We start from the raw sequence: 21,115 nt of genomic DNA on the forward strand, positions 1-21,115 counted from the left end.
CACACTCCACTCTCTCACAGAAAAGTCCAATTCCTCTCCTCCGCTGCTCCTCTCGCTCACATACTCAAACTGTGGCCACAAGTTTGCATCATGGCGCTGATCCAGAATCCTTCCCTTATTGTTAATTCCTAGTGCTATAATAAAAAAGAGATAAGAATAAAAAAATGAAGTAATAAATATACAATAATGTATGTATGAGGATTCAATTTGTTTGACTATCCACTCGGTGCAGGCACAACGTTTATGTATTATTGTATAAAATATAATAATGTATTTTCTTTAAAATGTGTTTTTTGAATATCATAATTACAATAATCTAATCCATAATTGTGTTTTCTTGTCATTGTCTTTTCCAAGCAAATAGGAGTTTAAACCACAGCAGTGAAATATGAGCTGAGTCAAGTTGACCAAGAATGAGCCTGACACAGCTGTTGTGTTGTGCAGTTTCACCTGCAGTATATAACCTATCAGACTAGAGTTATGTCCTTCAGCTTTGGTTCCATGAAAGTGTGAAACGTTAACATGGTCCGTGTGTGTGTGTGTGTGTGTGTGTGTGTGTGTGTGTGTGCAATGTTTTCTTTACAAGTGAAACCACTAGATATGTGGTTCTAGTTTGGCTCTGTTGGCTCCGCTGCTGCTTTGTTTGCTTTACTTCCAAACTTTCTGCATTTAGCAAAAAGCCTCTTTTGCTGTTAGCTTATCAAACAGAGAGAGAGTCTGTCACCTTCCTCCCTAAACTTGATTAAATATTACCACAGTGTAATAGTGTACATATAGTTGAGGGCAGAGAGACAAAACAGGTGAGATGAGGAAGTGAACAGAGAGCGTTATGCAGTTTTCCCACTCCCACCTGATAAAACCGTCTGTTTTGTTTCTCATGACACTTCTTTCTCTCTGATTCTTTCACTGTCTGTGAAAACAGAAGACTTTATTCATAGAGTTGTTGTTTTTCAAGGTTTTTATTTTGTTCTGCTCCATTTTGGCATTTTGGGATTTTTTTTTGCACTGTATGAGTGCTGCACACTTTGGAGGAAGAATGAAATTGTTGCTAATAGTATTTTTGTCAGACTGTGCCGTGTATGTCACCATAAATTCACTCAAAAGTCGTGTTTACCGTTCTAAAAGTGCTCTACATGTACTATGGTCCAGTGGGTGCTGCACAGTCTCCTGTTCTAACATTTAATCAGTCTCTTGGTGCTACATGACTCGTGCACATGAGCAACTAACAGATGATCACTCGAAACAGGAAGTATCTGTGCTCAATTTTCACTGTCATGGCAAAAGCTGTGGAGTATATTTTGTGATCACTGACCATAATTTCAAAATACTTATTTGAGAAGTCGTTGTAATATTAACTTTGAGCCTTTTATTTTTGATGACAGATCATATTGACTGATTGTTCTGAGAGGCTGTGGCTGAGAATATTAAAAGATGGAATCAGACAAGGAAGATGAAAAAGGAATAGAGAAGGACACGGGGAAAAGAAAAGAAAAATATAAAGTGGGATGACGCAGAGTAGAGAGAGTAGATGTGAGATGAATCAGTAAAGTAAGAAAAGAGCAGCCTGCAATAGTCCACTGTTAGTATAACGTACAGTGGGATGCAAAAGTTTGGGCAACCTTGTTAATAGTCATTATTTTCCTGTATAAATTGTTGGTTGTTACAATAAAAAATGTCAGTTAAATATATCACATAGGAGACACACACAGTGATATTTGAGAAGTCAAATGAAGTTTATTGGATTTACAGAAAGTGTGCAATAATTGTTTAAACAACATTTAACTCACTAACAACCTTGGAAGAGATTTTTATTTGTTTATTCTGCATAGGCTATTAGTATTAGGGACCCACTAATCCACTAGTTTGATTAGATATCAGTCCCATATTTACAAAAAAAACCTTGGTCAGATATTGGTGACAATGAGCTGATCTAGGGATGCACCAATACCACTTTTTTGGAAACGAGTATGAGTACGAGTACTTGCATTTCAGTACTCGCCGATACCGATACCGAGTACTTAATAAAAACATGATTTAAATTTGCAGGTAACAGCTTTAGTCCTATAATTTAACTAACAAACAAACAAACAAGGGACTAGTTTGGAATTAAGAACATTTATTTAAAATGAAAAGCATGTTGTATGCAACATATTACAGAATAAATAATTATAAAAAAAACAAAATTTAATTTTAAATTTGTTCGTCTGTTTCTCTGTTTAGAAGTCTCACAAGCACAGTCACAGCTGCGATGACATTAGAGGCTAGTGCGTGGTAGCTGCTCACTTTTTTAGTTAGTTCCTCAAAGGGGGCGAGGATGGCAACAGTCGTCTCCATAAGAGCCCATTGGTGAGCGGTGAGATAGTCAGGGAGTTCATGCTCGGACACGCCCAGCACTCGCTTTTGCTCAATGAGAGACTGGAGCATGTAATACGTGCTGTTCCAGCGCGTCTGTACGTCCTGCTGCAGTCTCTTTATTGGCTGGTTGAGCTGTCCCTGAACGTCATCGAGGCGGGAGTAGGCTAAGGCAGAATGTTTAAAATGCCCAACTATTTTCTGTCCCACTGCTATAGCATCAGCTATGCTCCTCTGTGCTAATAAGCATGGATAAATAAGCGTGGGTAAACTCTTTGTACTCGTTGTCGTGTTGGGATTTTGGTGCTTGATTAAATTGCTTGTGTTAAATGCGCTACCTTTTGAGCCTCCTCTGGACAATTTCGCTGAGCACAATTTGCAGTCTGCCTTTGTTTTCGCGTCTTCGTTCACTTTGAAATAGTTCCACACAGCTGAGCCTTCTCCCAGCTCTGAGATGCACTCGGGGCCTGGGGGCGGGAACTCGGAGCCTGGGGCGGGCACTCGGCGCCTGTGATTAACCCCTTCCATGCCGCTCAAACATAGACAGGTCTCAGACCGTGGTATCGGTCCTCGGTATCGGGAGACTTTTAACGAGTACGAGTACTTTAGAAAATGTGGTATCGGTATCGGTGCATCCCTAAGCTGATCTATTATTCACTTCTGGTTTTACTTCAACATGCCACAGGAGGGTTAACGTAGCATGGAAGCAGCTAAGAGCACAGCAACAGTAGTGTGGGCGTGTTTTGCCCCACCCACAAGTTAATTATTGTTATTATTACTTGACTTGAAAAGAATCAACCTTTTGGGATTTACTTACCTGGATGACTGAGCATGCATCATCTGGACGTAGCGTTTTCAGTGAGAGAAACGTTTTGTCACTCATCCAAGACAGCAGTCAGCTGTCTCAGTCAGCTGAGACAGCTGACTGCAGGTTTCCCCAGTCTTATAAACAGTACATTTGCAAAATGACTGAAACTAGCACCACTGATCCCATTGATCAATGGCCTTTGATCAGTAGTTGTTCATCAATGGTCATGAGAATTTGTATATTAATGACCAAGGAACTGACCTCCCAGACCATTGTTCATTCAGTGGTGCTAGTTCAAATTCAAAGGTTCCTTGTTGATTGATATGACTTTTATTTCACATGAATGATCAGTAATTACTTATCAAAAGCAGGTGATTCACTGTCATACAGGTTCTGCTGTGTTGATATATATTGGGCAGCCAGATGTGCCTTCTTCACCTCCAGAAGTGTTTTTAATTTTGAGATGTTGCTTAACTGGTTAAAATTGGTAGCTGAATTGGAAAAATTTAATTGAATTGGAGGAGAAGTGAGAGACAGACTTCTTTTCTTTGGCAGTTAATGTTGCTGTGCCCACAGTTCCTGATAGTGGTGAAACATAAGTAAGCACTGAAGCAGCTGCTACTTAGACAGAACTCCTTAATGCCATTTGCAAGTTAAATTCACCTTTTAGGCTGGTAAGAGGACAAAGGAGCATTTTCGTCTTCAGGATGTTATATTGCTGACGTGCTCTTGGAAATATCAGTATCAGTTCCACAGTAAAAAAATTGCTTCTTATCAATGCAAACATGGTCATTTGTACTCAATGCAAACTATTATCTGTTGTCTATTATCTATTCTCTGCTCTGCTGACTATATACAGGGCTGGACTGGGACAAAAAATCAGCCCGGGCATTTTGACTAGTGACCGGCCCACCAGGTATTATAGGAAAAGCCATAAAGCCTTTATAATAAACTTAAACCTACACCACCCTCCCTATTCTGGTATTCTAAACGGTCTTTAGCAAAAAATATAAAACAACCTAATTTATAATTACATATACCTAACTAATAGAAAACAAATGCACAGAAATCTATTATTTTTCTCCTGTAATCAAATAGATTCAACATCTTTCTTCAACAGAATTGCAGACTGCACAGATGGTACCTTCCCAAAGGAAAGAATACTATAACTTACTAGGATATATACTAGACCTAATATTTACTGAATACAATAATGTATTTCTATACATTTTACATCAGATGAAAGAAAAGTATGGATCCTGGTGTTATTTGTCTCTTAGAAACAGTTCAGAACTTCCCTTCAACTCATCCATGTTACCTAAAAGGTAAACCTGTTTCTCCATCACAGCTCTGATGATTCAGTAAGGACATCTCCTGGTTTCATCTTCATGTTTCCCTCTCACCACATAACCAAACGATATCATGACCAGCAGCTTTACAGCCGTGGCTCCAACAAACATCAGCTGATACTAGAAATTAACATTAAATAAATTCTACCGTCAGCTGATCAAGCTTAAACTTGCTGCTGTTGTTTAGCGCAACATCTGCTGGTTCCCTCTTTCTGGCGCAGAGAGAAAAGCCGATCAGCTGATCATTGATCAGTTTCATGATTGAATAAGCATCTTTCTAGCTGAAGTAGTTATGAAATCGAGTTCCTTTTCACCTCAACTTTAAAGTTCGACCTCCTCTGCTGTAACTGGTCAAGCCCAGAGTCGATCATGACCAACTGGCCAATCCACCACCATTCATTTATATCGTTAAAAAAAAAAGAAATAAAATCCCATTGGCCCATAAAAACGAAAAATCACGAGCGGCCCACCGGGCAAATTCCCGGTATGCCCGATGTCCAGTCCAGCCCTGACTATATACAATATTTTGAAAGAGAAGACACATCCATGCATTTCGCAATCACTACTGGAGCTACTGCAAAGTTGGCTCCGATTTCCAGATGTAAGTCAGAGCTGTGGTCAAGACATGACAACATGACATGACAATTCATGTCAAGCACGTTTATTAATGCAGCAGAAAGAAAAAAGTGTGCACAGTATGTGTTTTGGGGTTTGAGGGTACTCACTGTTTCTGCACTCAAAGCTCACAGACTAACAAAAACAACAGTTTACAAGTGAAATTAAATTTAGTCTCTTTACATTTTTGTGCCACTTATATAAAAATGTAAAACAGTGGCAAGTTTTGGGTTTGCAGGAGCTGTTTTACCTCCAGTCAGCCTGCAGATGGTTAGCAGCTGCTTACGTGTATCTCTGTTAGTAAAATGTCTTCTCCTGCCGTTGGCTTATCAAACAGGAGCAAGGTGGTGTTGTTCATTAACTTATACTCCCTCAATGTGTGTTTGATTAAATTTACATTATTTTAGTTTTAAACACATTATTATAAGCTGCTCTTTTTATGACTGGGATTTTGCACACAAACACAATAATTTACTTTGACTACAAACATGTGGCCACATAATTTTATTTAACCCATTTTTAAAATCTTGTCTCTGATCCCTGGATTGTCTTGCAAAATACTACACAAGATATTTTGCAAGTTCTTCTCATATAAACTTTCAGGATTTTATTGGTGATGACAGATTATATTGACTGATTGTTCAGGAAGGACAGACAAATAAAAACTGGAGGATGCTGAGTAGAGAGTGTGAATGTGAGATGAGTCAGAAAGAAAGTAGGTGGATAATAGAAACTAATAATAAGATCATCAAGAGTTAATTCATTTGATTAGTTTCATTATTTTTATTTTAGTTTTTTTGTTTTTGGTGAAGGGATGATTAAAATTACACTTTCAGCAGCGACTAGTGAAGTGAAGAAAAAAAAAGAAGAAAAAGGTGTTTCTTTAAAAGATCAAAGTTCAACCAGTAACAGCACGAGGTGGAGGAGAAGTGAGAGAGTCGTCTTTCCTTTAGCAGTTAATGTTGCTGTGCCCACAGTTCCTGATAGTGGTGAAACATAAGTAAGTACTGAAGCAGCTGCTACTTAGACAGAACTTCTTAATGCCATTTGCAAGTCAAATTCACCTTTTAGTCTGGTAAGAGGACAAAGGAGCATTTTCGTCTTCAGGATGTTATATTGCTGACGTGCTCTTGGAAACATCAGTATCAGTTCCACAGTAAAAGATTTACTCCTGTCATTATTTTATCAATGCAAACGTGGTCATTTGTACTCAGTCTAATCCACAGCAGTAAGACAGGAAGGCAAATCAGAGACATCAATGTGTATTCATGCACTTCCTCTCATAATACCCATTCTGTTCAATATTTTGAAACAGAAGACACAACCATGCATTTCACAATAACTACTGGAGCTACTGCAAAGTTGGCTCCCAATTCCAGATGTAAGTCAGAGCTGTGGTCAAGACATGACAACAGGACAATTCATGTTAAGCGTGTTTATTAATGCAGCAGAAAGAAAAGTGTGCACAGAGTGTTTTGGGCTTTGAGGGTACTCACTGTTTCTGCACTCAAAGCTCACTGGCTGACGAAAACAACAGTTTATAAGTAAAATTTAACTTTTGTGCCACTTATATAAAAAGGTAAAACAGTGGTAAGTTTTGGGTTTTCAGGAGTTTTACCTCCAGTCAGCCTGCAGATAGTTAGCAGCTGCTAACGTTTATCTCTGTTAGTAAAATGTCTTCTCCTGCCGTTGGTTTATCAAACAGAAGCAAGCCAGCATTGTGTTAACTTATACTCCCTCAATGTGCGTTTGATTAAATTTACATTATTTTAGTTTTAAACACGTTATTATAAGCTGCTCTTTTTACGACTGGGATTTTGCACACAAACACAATAATTTACTTTGACTACAAACATGTGGCCACATAATTTTATTTAACCCATTTTTTAAATCTTGTCTCTGATCCCTGGATTGTCTTGCAAAATACTACACAAGATATTTTGTAAGTTCTTCTCATATAAACTTTCAGGATTTTATTGGTGATGACAGATTATATTGACTGATTGTTCAGGAAGGACAGACAAATAAAAACTGGAGGATGCTGAGTAGAGAGTGTGAATGTGAGATGAGTCAGAAAGAAAGTAGGTGGATAATAGAAACTAATAATAAGATCATCAAGAGTTAATTCATTTGATTAGTTTCATTATTTGTATTTTAGTTTTTTTGTTTTTGGTGAAGGGATGATAAAAAATTACACTTTCAGCAGTGATTAGTGAAGTGAAGAAAATGAGAAGCTGTTGTGTTTCAGTGTGACCACACGGGGGCAGTGCTTCATAAATGTTGTGTTATCTTACCAGGCATGGTCTCTTTATAAATGCCCAACAGAGCAACAAAATGACTTTAATTATATGCTCTGTGGTCAGTTGTCAGTTTGGTTTACTTGATACAAACCGTCTCCTCTCAGATCTCAGAGGACTGATGTCTCATAATGGGTCCCTGCATTAGTGTGATGGTGTGTCTGTAGTCGAAATCAACTGATTGATTTTTTTTTCTTCAAAAGAAGAAAACTGACTGATGGCTGATGTTCTCTGTTCCCCACAGATTTGCCAACTACTCAGCTAATGTGATGGTGGACAGGAAACCTGGGCTCTAATGTCAATTATTTGTTTTCAAATCATATAATATATTCAAAGCACTTGAGTTATTCCTAAGAGATCGAACTTAGAGATAGATGCACCTTTTTCCTCATCACCACATCATAAACTTCATGTAAAACACTGACTATAGCTGACACATATTCTCAGCACAGTCAGACATTTAAGACTAAACAGCACAAGGTGGAGAACTGAAAGTAAAACATTTGAGTAAAAGTATCTTATATTTGAAATTTCCACCAACTCTATTTCTGTGTTTGCAGTGCTGTGTTTACTCAGTGGATCTAGATCAGGGGTGTCCAACTCGAATCCTCGAGGGCCGGTGTTCTGAAACTTTTACATGTGTCCCTGCTGCAACACATCTGAATAAAATTAGAAGGTCATTAGCAAGACTGTATAGATTCTATACAGTCTTGCTAATGACCGTCTAATTTTCAGGTTCTATACTACAGAACCAGACCTGAACACCTCAGCATGCAGTCAAGTTCTATAGTCTTGCTAATGACCTACATCACTTCCCTCCCTCTTTTTAAGTCCAGACTCAAAAATCACCAATTCGCATTAGCCTGTTCCACATCAATTTTTCCATCCTGCTACTTTAATTTATTTTATTTATTTGCTCAACTTGTTGTTATGTTTGTTGTTGTTATTGCTTGTGTGCAGTGTCCTTGAGTGTTTTGAAAGGCGCTTTCTTAAATAAAATGTATTATTATTATTAGTAGTAGTAGTAGTTTTAGTAGTATTAGTATTATGTTATTTCAGGACACCAGCCTTCAAGTTTTGATGCCTTTTTTTGTCACCTGTATTCCAGATGGTCAAATTCTGTGTTTTCTAATATGTCGAGTGTCTCTGCTCTCTGTCACACTCTGGGATGAATCACAGCTTCCATTATTAGTTTACAGTTTGTGTTTCTCATTAAACTTTGCATTATTTAGCACCTTTTTCTATTTCTAAGCTATATCACAATATCTGTTCATTTAACCATCTTTGCACTAAAATGCTGTTATACAAGAATCCATTTCAAGCCTGGGAGACCTTAGAGACTATGACAAACATTGTTGTGTTTTTGTCTGCGTGTTTTTGTCTGCATCTTTTTGGAGCATCTCAAGATTTTGTGATTTTTTCCAATGCCACAATACTTGAAAGATGGTGTGCATGTTTCTTTAGGGGAAAAAAAGCTTTAACACAAACTGAATGTGCTGATGTTAGAGTGATGATGTGTCTTCAGTCACATTGTTCAACAATGTCTCCCTCAGCTGGACTGGTGAAAATTAGCAGACAGGAAATAAGTGTCCCCTTCAGTCTGGGCAGAATGAAGTGTTTAAATGAACTGGTTAAATATTGATGTTGAATTTCTTATTGACTTTTCGTAGTGGTGTATCCATTTGTCTTTTTTTTTTTTTATTTATCTCTGATTGTTCTGTTTAGGATCATAAGAATAAATCATTTTGACCAATGATGTTGTGTGACATTGTGAGCTAAAAAGTTCAGCACCTTTTTTTAAAGCACTCTTACTATTTTGTTAGTTATACTCCAAAACATTGTTTGAATTTATGAACTTATGATGTTTTCAGTGCTTTGGATCAGGTCAGCTGAGAAAAGTTCAGACAAGTCGATGACGATGTGAAATCATGTTTGAGATTTCAAATCAATATTTCAGATCATGTATCAAGTAAAAAGTCACTAAAGGCAGTTCAAGTCTGTTTGGTGCTTCATCCCCAAGATTTCATCTTCAGTTATTTTCTTGAACTGAAACTCTTATTGTTGTAAACTGCTGTGTTGGTCTCTACTTTATGTTGCAGGTTTAGAACCTGATCGCAACTAGTCTGAAGTTTACTCTGTTCTCTGTTGTGATTAATGCCAATAAAAAGTAACAATTACAAGCCTGTGTTCACTAACAGTCTGTTCAATACTTCTAGAAGATATCCTCTTTCATTTCCTCACTGAGGAAAATGAATGAAGAGAGAATAAAACAGGTTTGGTTGAGAGAGCAAGTGGATGAAGTTATACCTCTGCACAGTTTAATTTAATGACCATGCAGTGCAGTGCTCTCAAACATACAACAGAGGGCGCTATGCACATTTCCTGACGTCAAGAAAAATACAAGTGGAGGAGGAAACAAACAGCAGCATTGAAAGAGAAAACTTAAGAGTTCAAAACGAGTTAATTTAGTCTCTTATTGTAATAATAAACAATATTTAAACATCAGTTTGCTGCTTCACGTTAAAAGAACTCTGTGTGCTTTTACTGCTCAGTAGGAAAATATTGATGCAATTTAATAGACGTTGTTTTAATTAGCATTTAATGATATCTACTTTGAAATGTTTTCACTACTTCAAAGGAAATTTGCATGCGCTGCCTAATATGGAAAATGAATCATGATGAAATCCTGAAATCTATTCTCATATTAATTTTCTTTTAATGTTCTACAGGTCTAAAAATAAAAAACCTCCAGTGATAATAAGTAATATAATTTTTTTTTTTAAACTATATGTTATAGAGCTTTGATGAGGTGAAACACATTCTCAGTTTATTGGTTATGAGAATAGTTATGACAGTATTTACGCGAGAAGCATTAGAGTGAAATAGTTTTGTGTAACAGCGACATCTGGTTTGAGTAATAGTGTCCATGAGCTTTGTGAATATTAAACGATTAGTTTTCACTTTGGTCTTAGAAGTAAAAAAAATGCAGGACTGAACATAAGATGGAAACAATGTATTATGAGATATAAAATACATATGTTCATATGTAGGGGAGACCGGGGATAGTTGTAACATTTTTGACATTTCTGTCTGTAAATTGGAGCTCTTTTAAGGTAGTGGATTCAAAATGTAATGCAAAGTATTTACATGTCTCGGCTATTAAATAGTGCAGCTATTTTCTCTGCAGGACAATTGCCCATTGCATGGTAGGGTCTCAAACACAAAGAGTGAAATGTTACAATTAACCGCATAGTCTGGGTTAGTTGTAACATATCCTGGGGTGAAATGTAACACAATGAAATAAGGGTACTAACAAAACATTAACATGTAATCTTTGTTTATTCAACACATGAATGCACTTAGAGCCATTTATGTAGCTGTGTGTGTGTGTGTGTGTGACAGAATGCAGAAATCTAGCTTTTGAACATATTCCAACCCCCCAAAAAAGACAAATTATGGAATTTTCTGCAACTGAATATTTCATTAATTTTGGTTGGTCTTCCTTGAGTTTGGCCTCATTGGCTCAGTGGGAATTATAACCTACAACTCTTGCACCAACTTTTGAACATAACAATGAAGCTGAAAAAATGTAGTTGTGCACCAGCATCACAATTCCATTGCGATGTCCATGAGAAGAATTACTTTTTTTCATGGCTTACCTTGGTGTGGTTTGCAAAGTGCTTCAGAAAGATGAGGAAATCTGTTTCTTGCACCCATCCTGACTTATTTCCACTACCAGTACTTCATACTGGTCCATCTCTGACACAGTGGTCTGCATAATGTATGCGTGGGAACACAAACAGTGGAGGAATTGTGTTGCCAATGGCATTAACCGCATATACAAAGGTGACCAGTGAACCTCTCTCTGCTGATGTCGTTGCCCCAACTTGTTTAATATAAGTAAAAGTAATAGTTTGGTAAGTTGTAACATCTGCATTTATTGTTATAACTAACCCAGACTCGTATAGCCATGAAGTAGCTAACATTACAGCCAACGTCTAAAACATTAGCACTAAAGATCTACCTAGAATATATCCCCATAGACATACAAATAACATAATTTAAGTTTGATGAGTTTAACTGCAAAGCAGATAATGCTATTAGAATTTGAAATAAAGTAGAAAAACTTACTTTTTGCCATACAAATGACTTTTTTTCGTGTTAAATTGTCTGTGTTTGACAAAATGTGCTGATTTTTCACATGTGATAGCAGAACTGAGTTGGGCATGCACAGGATGAGTCACATCATTTGAAACTTAGCCCTGATTGGAGAAATTGGAAGTGTTACAACTGACCCACGTTACAACTATCCCCGGTCTCCCCTACTATAATTTTATTTTATTTATTTTCTGTTTTGGGGGGTGGGGGTTGTGTGATTAGAGTTGGGACAAAACAATGGACAGTTTCAAAAAATGCATTTTATCAACAAAACTTATTTTGATAGTTACTGTATTTATTTTAATGCCCTCTATAGCTCAGTGATTAAAAGAACAGGTTATCTGCCAGCAATGAGCAAACAGCCTCCATGTAAACATTTTCAGCCTCAACAATCAGCTCAGATTTATGAAGTTTATCATGTTCAGGTCCTGCAGCTGATTGGTGGCATTTCTGATCAGAAAGCCTTTCTGCATCTTCACAGTGTGAGTCTGAGAGTTTCTGAACAACAGGATGAGCTGCTACACACCTGACACCACATTCAAACACACACAAGCTGCAAATCTAACACAATATTTTTCACCAAAGAAAAAGGTTCACAATTTGCAGTTACACAGTTTCATGTAGAGATGATTGTTTATTCTGAATGTTATTTTCATTCAGTTATTTTCCATTATTTTGAGCAATTTTCTGATTTATCCAGTTCATGTCAGAACAAACATTCACAGTAACAGCTGGTCCAGTACAGACACGTTCAAAACCAGAACTGATTACACCATAAATCATGTTGTTGTAAATCACTCCACCACCAGAATCACCCTGAGAGAAGAGAAATGTAGTTTGTGCCAATTTTTTTCCCCAAAATATCTAAAACATACACAGATGATATACAGTAATATTAGCAGTCAAATAACCCCACGTGCATCTACTTGATGTTCTTCCAGACACAGCCTGTTGTTATATGGCACATATGCAGTACACTGAGAGTATCTGGTAGGCTCACAGTCAGCAACACACATGTTTGCACACTGAAGAGTAGGTGGTTCATCAGGGACTAGAGAAAAAGGAAAAGAACAAAAGTTATTCATAATCTTTCAAAAGCTAAAATTTTGAGTAGAATGATGTTTCGTCTTTTTTTTATGTTTCCAAATGATTTTTAAACAAGGAACTTGGCACACAGTATATCTACTCCAAAATTTACAAAAAGAAAAAAACTTGTTTTTCATACAGTATTAAACAAAAAACATAAACTTAAGTATAAAACAGTCACAGAAACCGAAATCAAATTCTAGCATTAACTGTGAAATAATCAAACAAAATATGGTCTTACATGTGTGGCCGGTGGCATTTACTCTATAACCACCAAGTCCTGCAACCTGAACGACGTCTCCTCTAGAAACAAAAAAACAAAACAATCATAAATTAATTTCACATCCATCCATGTGACATGAACACAAAATAAATCAATAAATCATATGATGAACTCTGCAGGCTGGGTATTTCCGGGTGGTTGAAGTGTTTCCAGGCTCCTTAGACAACCATGAGCTGGATGACTGAGAACCTACAAACACACACGAGCAGCAGTTTATTTAATGTAGAGGTGAGCACTGCCCAAACCAAAAACCAAAAATATATATTGTACCCTACTTCAGCCAATCAGCAGTCTTCATCTGTTTCAGTATCAAACACACAACCACAATTTGGAGAGAGGTGAGAGATCCACACACCTTCATGAGAGGACCCACTGATGTAAACTAACACCACACATGATAATCATGGATCCTAACATAGTTGATACTTTTTATGTGAAGTCTGGCACTAAACCTCTGTGTTCCTGTCATACTGCATGTACTATATATACACATGTAGCATATACAAAGCACAATAATTAAGCTGTTAATAATTAACAATGTCTTCTAGTATTTCATTTTAAAATACACATCCATTCATGCATTAATGTTTAATGTGTGAAACATTTAAAAAGTTAGTTAAATAATAATAATAATAATAATAATAATAATAATAATGATAAAAACCCTCTGTAAAGGACTTTTGGATTTGATGCTTTATGTCTGGATCTTGCACTTTTGCACCATCTGGTGATGAACAGTGGAATGTAGAGTTGGTCTCCACCCAACCCATTTTTTGCTAGCATACATGGTTAGCTCCACACATGGAAAAAGTAATGTTCAAAATTAAATAAGTGCAAGAAATAAGTTAGAAAAAGATAGTAAGGCCATAAAGGACTATTTAGCCCAGGGGTGTCGATTTGGTTTTGGCATTGGTGGGGACGGATGATTCAACCACCGAACCCTGCCCTGTTTCTTTCTTTTTTCTTCCTTTTTGTGTTTGCTTCTTGATAAAAAAAAAAAAAAGGAGAAATATACTTGCCTACATATGGTATTCTACGTGCTTTTAAACCATTTAAAATTACAATTCATAGTTTTATATGTGAATTATATAATGTTACTATAAAAAATGACTAAGTATTTTAGGCTTTAGTTTACTTCAACCATATTCCATATAAATCAGGTATCATACAAAAATAAAAATAGCTTCATATAGAGTCATGACAATAAAAGAATATGACTTTAAGGACTTAACAACATTACTTCAGTTATAGTACACCAACATCTCTTATACATTAGCACTAAGGGAACACTGAATGACCTGGTGGGTTTTGTCCATAAAACTGCTCATCTAAGATTACCACAAAGTAAAAGATCTCTCAGCAAAATTATGCAACATTTTAGGCGCACTATACACACATTGCTGATGAGTCACACATCAGTAATGTTTGTAGGGTGAGTGCATTTTTAAAACAATTTGTGCAAACTGCACTACAAGGTGGAATATTTGCAAAATCATGACTACCTCATGATATTTTGTCTCAAAAATTAACTCTATGAATATGTCAGTGCCATTAGGATGAAATTATTGTGTCACCAACATTTAACGTTAGACATATAATGTTAACAGCCTCTGTAAACTAATATCCTGGCTTGCTCAAAGCTGCCGTTTTCTCTGACAGTTTCAATCAAAATTAGAAATGCTACTGTGGGAGACTGAAATAACCAATAGTGGGCCATAGCCTAGCATAGCCTGTAACGTTATTATGACGGATACATTTTATGAGTGAACTTGACTTTAAGTGACTTACAGGTTTCTTTGAAACACTCTCTTATATCCAGCTTCTTCCTCTTTGCTGCCGTCCTCCTCTCCTCCTCGCAGCGCAGGCTTGCCGCTGATAAAACTAAACAGAGCTCCCTGAAAGGCACAGCCAATCACATTGGCCATATTTGTCACATGAGGTAGGACCCCAGTAGAGAACGTAATTTAACTCTTTCTGCACCGCTGGGTGAACGAGACGTTAACAGATCGTTTTTCTTTTCTTTCTGTCGGTTTTGTTTTTCTTTACTCGAAGAGATCAAATTATTGGGGACGATTCAATAATCGCTGGATATTGGTGGGGACGTGTCCCTTCTGTCCATGCCAAATCTACGCCCTTGATTTAGCCCCTCCTGGAGGTCAGCTTACTTTGTTTGTGTTCTTTAAATGTTTTATTTTCTGTGATTAATTACGTTGTGATTGATTTACACAAAGTAGAAGAATGCATTTTGATGTGATGTTTTAAAAAAAAAAAAACGTTTTCTTCTTTGAGCAGTTCTCCCGGGTCGTCGAGACCAGAATAAACCCCGTTTTATAACTCTACATGGTGCCTACGTCAACCTTTGAAGGCGCTACACCCTCAAAAGAATCAGCTGTACAGCACATTAACTGCTGTTGTTATCAGACGCAAATATAAATGTGCCAAATTTTAGATCACAGGAAATATTTCTTAGAGCAGATTTTAAATAAATGGGGACATAAAAGAGGCTGGCTGAAGTGAATAAATAAAGCACTTTGGAGGTCACACTCTTGATGCGGTCTGTCTTCAGTGATCGAGGCCTGTGCCTTGTTAAACCTCTGTGCACATCTGTCTGTGGAGGCGGGATCAGGGAAAAGAAGTTGCTTCATGAAATTAGGATCTTCAGCTGGAATAATGTTGAGTGTAGCTGGATGCATGGGCATCTTTCAGGACTGTACAAATCCACAAATGTGGATTATTTATAAACAGCTTAGTGTTTATACAGGTAATAATAAAGGAACCAAAAGTTCACATCTATAACTTTAAATTTGGACAAATCTGTCAACACAACCATCATGAATAGAATAAAATACAAACAAACACTGAAACTAATGAAAAATTACACATGATATATGAACTGTGGAACCTAACTGAAAAATAAAATTCAGAATAAACAAACTCACACATTATATGAAAGTTATAAACAGATTTGCAGGCTCACTATGCTGCACTGCCCCCGTGTGGTCACATAGAAACACAACAGCTTCTCATTTTCTTCGCCTCACTAGGCGCTGCTGAAAATGTAATTTGAATTATCCCTTCACAAAAACCAAAAAACTAAAATACAAATAATCGAATTTAATCATTCTTAATGATCTCATTATTGGTTTCTATTATCCATCTACATTCTTACTGACTCGTCTCACATCCACCCTCTCTACTCAGCATCCTCCAGTTTTTATTTTTCTTTCCTTCCAGAACAATCAGTCAATATAATCTGTCATCACCAATAAAATCCTGAAAGTTTATATAAGAAGAACTTAGAAAATATCTTGTGTAGTATTTTGCAAGACAATCCAGGGATCAGAGACAAGATTTTAAAAATATAAAAAGAAAAAAATGGGCTAAATACAATTATGTGGCCAAATATTTGTCAAAGTAAATTATTGTGTTTGTGTGTAAAATTCCAATCATAAGAAGAGCAGCTCATAATTATGTGTTTAATACTATAATAATGTAAATTTAACCAAACGCACATTGAGGGAGTATAAGTTAATGCACAACACCACCTTGCTTCTGTTTGATAAGCCAACGGCAGGAGAAGACATTTTACTAACAGAGATACACGTAAGCAGCTGCTAACCATCTGCAGGCTGACTGGAGGTAAAACTCCTGAAAACCCAAAACTTCCCACTGTTTTACCTTTTTATTAGGGGTGCAACGATACTCGTATCGATATTGAACCGTTCGATACAGTGCTTTCGGTTCGGTACGCATATGTATCGAACAATACAACATTTTTAATTTATTTTATCAACTTTCCTTCTGACGGTGCTGTCTGTGTTGAGCGCTCAGTGGATCTGCGCTCGACAGTGCAGCCTAGGCGGAGTAGTCGAACACAGATTCACTGAGCGCAGGGCAAGCTAGCTAGACAGAAGTTAAGCTCGTTGCAACATGGCAAATTGAACCTCCCCCACCCTCATTCAGATCTGGCCTCTGGAACTATTTTGGTCTTCATGTGACGTATGACCCTGAAGGTAAGCGAGTCATGGACTAAAGTAAAACAGTATGTCAGATGTGCCAGCAATGCTCAATTACATGAGTGGGAACTAGTGTGTTAGCGCAGTTAGCTCGTTAATGTGTTGACGCTGTCCAGCCCCACACACTGGGCAATCCGCGGTAGCTCGTTAACGGAGATTTGCCGTGTTGTGGCGTTAACCTCATTTCAGATTAAGGCTGACAGCACTAGTGGGAACAACGAATATGACTGCACATTTACCCGATAGCATCCTAGTGCAAAGACAAGTGGAAGCAGACAAAAACAACAAGCACGCATACAAACTTTACCGAGTCATTTAGACAGCCGTTAGCACATGATTCTCCTTATGGGGACCTGATATGTTTAATATGCTGCTGAGAATATAGCCCAGAAGAAGCGTATAGTATAACTTTTATTTTGGAAAGAGACATTTCTCTGTAATAAACTCTCTTTTCCAAAGATGAGTGATTCCTCAATCAGATACAGGGCTCGCAAAATCGCTAGCGATTTTTCCAGTCGGGCTGCCCTGCTCTGCTCGTCGGCCTATCGTAGGAAGGAAAAATATATGTCAATGCTTTTGCATTCTTTCGGAAATGTAGCTGGGTAATTATGTCATTGGCATCGGTGAGCCACTGTCAATATGTGACATATTGAAATCGTGTTTGAATTTGCGCTTGTTTTTTTGCTTTCACTTTGCAATCGCGCGAACTGTGTATAGAGAGCGACAGCACTGATTGGTGAGTGATGATAATTTGCGCACCAATTCCTCTGGCATCGTCTTATCAATCGTTAGCTTACTATGCAAACATGACAAGTGAAATCTCCCGCAGCTTAAACATGTGAGAGGTTGATCGCGCAGAGAATCGCCGAGCGTTATGTGAATGCGTGTGTAAAAGCAGCAGGATATATATTTTAGTTCTGCTGAGCCAAATAAGACAGGTCAGGGTGAAGAAGTGACAGCCAAAGAAAAGCTTACCACAAAACGGAAAAGTTATGACAAATCAGACTATAAGGCAAAAAGAAAGTGCAGCTTTATGGTTTCATGGACAAAAGAATTTCTGTGGCTGCAATATGACGAGCTAAATAACCAGGTCTACACATAAGTGGTCCGCAGGTGCGCATTCGCTGTCAAAATAAAAAACGCACACAAGATAAGAAGTTGCAACGCGTGTTTGCATACATAAGATTTTCAGGAGGAGGACAGACATTTGTTTAGAACTCTTAAAGATGTCGAAGAAGCTCCTTTAAGCAATTACTTTGGTGTTCCTCCACCTCCAAAGAAATGTCAGGAGTCCGAACCACAAAAGAAGCGCGTATTCTCGGAAAAGTGGTTGCAGGAGGTGAGCTGGCTTCAAACAAATGATGAACGCACAGAGAGGTGGTGCAGAATGTGCCGTGAAAATTTAATAAATGACAAATTAAAAAGGCATGAACATTTTTTTTGTATCGAAAAAATATCGAACCGTGACACCAAAGTATCGAACCGAACCGAACCGTGAATTTTGTGTATCGTTGCACCCCTACTTTTTATATAAGTGGTACAAAAATTTAAAGAGACTAAATGTAAACTGTTGTTTTCGTCAGCCAGTGAGCTTTGAGTGCAGAAACAGTGAGTACCCTCAAAGCCCAAAACACTCTGTGCACACTTTTCTTTCTGCTGCATTAATACACACGCTTATCTTGACCACAGCTCTGACTTACATCTGGAATTGGGAGCCAACTTTGCAGTAGCTCCAGTAGTTATTGTGAAATGCATGGTTGTGTCTTCTGTTTCAAAATATTGTATATAGTCAGCAGAGCAAAGAATAGACAGCACACAAAGGGTATTATGAGAGGAAGTGTATGAATACACATTGATGTCTCTGATTTGCCTTCCTATCTTACTGCTGTGGTTTACACTGAATACAAATGACCACGTTTGCATTGATAAAATAATGACAGGAGTAAATCTTTTACTGTGGAACTGATACTGATGTTTCCAAGAGCACGTCAGCAATATAACATCCTGAAGACGAAAATGCTCCTTTGTCCTCTTACCAGACTAAAAGGTGAATTTGACTTGCAAATGGCATTAAGGAGTTCTGTCTAAGTAGCAGCTGCTTCAGTGCTTACTTATCTTTCACCACTATCAGGAACTGTGGGCACAGCAACATTAACTGCTAAAGGAAAGACGACTCTCTCACTTCTCCTCCACCTCGTGCTGTTACTGGTTGAACTTTGATCTTTTAAAGAAACACCTTTTTCTTCTTTTTTTTTCTTCACTTCACTAGTCGCTGCTGAAAGTGTAATTTTAATCATCCCGTCACCAAAAACAAAACATTAAAATAAAAATAATGAAACTAATCAAATGAATTAACTCTTGATGATCTTATTATTAGTTTCTATTATCCACCTACTTTCTTACTGCCTCATCTCACATCCACCCTCTCTACTCAGCATCCTCCAGTTTTTATTTGTCTGTCCTTCCTGAACAATCAGTCAATATAATCTGTCATCACCAATAAAATCCTGAAAGTTTATATAAGAAGAACTTAGAAAATATCTTGTGTGGTATTTTGCAAGACAATCCAGGGATCAGAGACAAGATTTTAAAAATATAAAAAGAAAAAAAATGGGCTAAATACAATTATGTGGCCAAATATTTGTCAAAGTAAATTATTGTGTTTGTGTGTAAAATTCCAATCATAAGAAGAGCAGCTTATAATTATGTGTTTAATACTATAATAATGTAAATTTAACCAAACACACATTGAGGGAGTATAAGTTAATGCACAACACCACCTTGCTTCTGTTTGATAAGCCAACGGCAGGAGAAGACATTTTACTAACAGAGATACACGTAAGCAGCTGCTAACCATCTGCAGGCTGACTGGAAGTAAAACTCCTGAAAACCCAAAACTTTCCACTGTTTTACCTTTTTATACAAGTGGTACAAAAATTTAAAGAGACTAAATGTAAACTGTTGTTTTTGTCAGTCTGTGAGCTTTGAGTGCAGAAACAGTGAGTACCCTCAACCCCAAAACACTCTGTGCACACTTTTCTTTCTGCTGCATTAATAAACACGCTTAACATGAATTGTCCTGTTGTCATGTCTTGACCACAGCTCTGACTTACATCTGGAATTGGGAGCCAACTTTGCAGTAGCTCCAGTAGTTATTGTGAAATGCATGGTTGTGTCTTCTGTTTCGAAATATTGTATATAGTCAGCAGAGCAAAGAATAGACAGCACACAAAGAGTATTATGAGAGGAAGTGTATGAATACACATTGATGTCTCATTTGCCTTCCTGTCTTACTGTCTTACTAACTGATACTGATGTTTCCAAGAGCACGTCAGCAATATAACATCATGAAGACGAAAATGCTCCTTTGTCCTCTTTCCAGCCTATCAGGTCAATTTGACTTGCAAATGGCATTAAGGAGTTCTGTCTAAGTAGCAGCTGCTTCAGTACTTACTTATGTTTCACCACTATCAGGAACTGTGGGCACAGCAACATTAACTGCTAAAGAAAAGAAGACTGTCTGTCTTTTCTCCTCCACCTCGTGCTGTTACTGGAACAGAGAATAACAAGTTATAAGAGCTAAAAAGGCCAATTAAAAAAATAAATTAATACATGTTAAAAAAAAATCTATTTTCACAGAGAGTGTAGAAGTCATTTGACCTCTTACCAGCCATATAAAAATTAAGGAGTCCCATTGTGGGTGGCTGTAGCTCAGGTGGCAGAGCTGGTCAGCCACTAATCAGAAGGTCGGTGGTTCGATCCCAGGCTGCCTCCTGGCTGCATGCCAAATATCCTTGGGCAAGATACTAACCCCGTGTTTGCCTACTGGTGGTGGTCAGAGGGCCCGGTGGCGCCTGTGTCCGGCAGCCTCGCCTCTGTCAGTGCGCCCCAGGGCAGCTGTGGCTACAATGTAGCTTGCCATCCCCAGTGTGTGAATGGGTGAATGACTGAATGTAGTGTAAAGTGCTTTGGGGTCCTTAAGGACTAGAAAAGCGCTATACAAATGCAGGCCATTTACCATTTACCATTTGGCCGCTGAGTGTATATTAACATGCCAGAACCTTATTGATAGTGAATGATCTGGACATAATGCTTATAATATATAACTACTGATTAGTCATTCTAAATAAATTTGAAATGAACCAAACTGA

The 21,115-nt window shown here is 37.6% G+C and overlaps 1 long non-coding RNA gene across 1 annotated transcript; it reads right to left on the bottom strand.

Moving 5' to 3' along the window:
* Positions 1 to 12,256: 12,256 nt before the first annotated feature.
* Positions 12,257 to 14,814, bottom strand: LOC118455210 (uncharacterized). The gene is made up of 5 exons (XR_015719175.1): positions 14,737 to 14,814; positions 13,061 to 13,137; positions 12,907 to 12,968; positions 12,491 to 12,630; positions 12,257 to 12,395 (listed from the first exon to the last, which is right to left on the bottom strand). It is a non-coding gene; the product is annotated as an uncharacterized LOC118455210 (long non-coding RNA).
* Positions 14,815 to 21,115: the final 6,301 nt, after the last annotated feature.

The sequence above is a fragment of the Neolamprologus brichardi genome, chromosome 6, assembly GCF_056152115.1.
Source record: "Neolamprologus brichardi isolate AB-2024 chromosome 6, ASM5615211v1, whole genome shotgun sequence".
Classification (NCBI taxonomy): Eukaryota; Metazoa; Chordata; class Actinopteri; order Cichliformes; family Cichlidae; genus Neolamprologus; species Neolamprologus brichardi.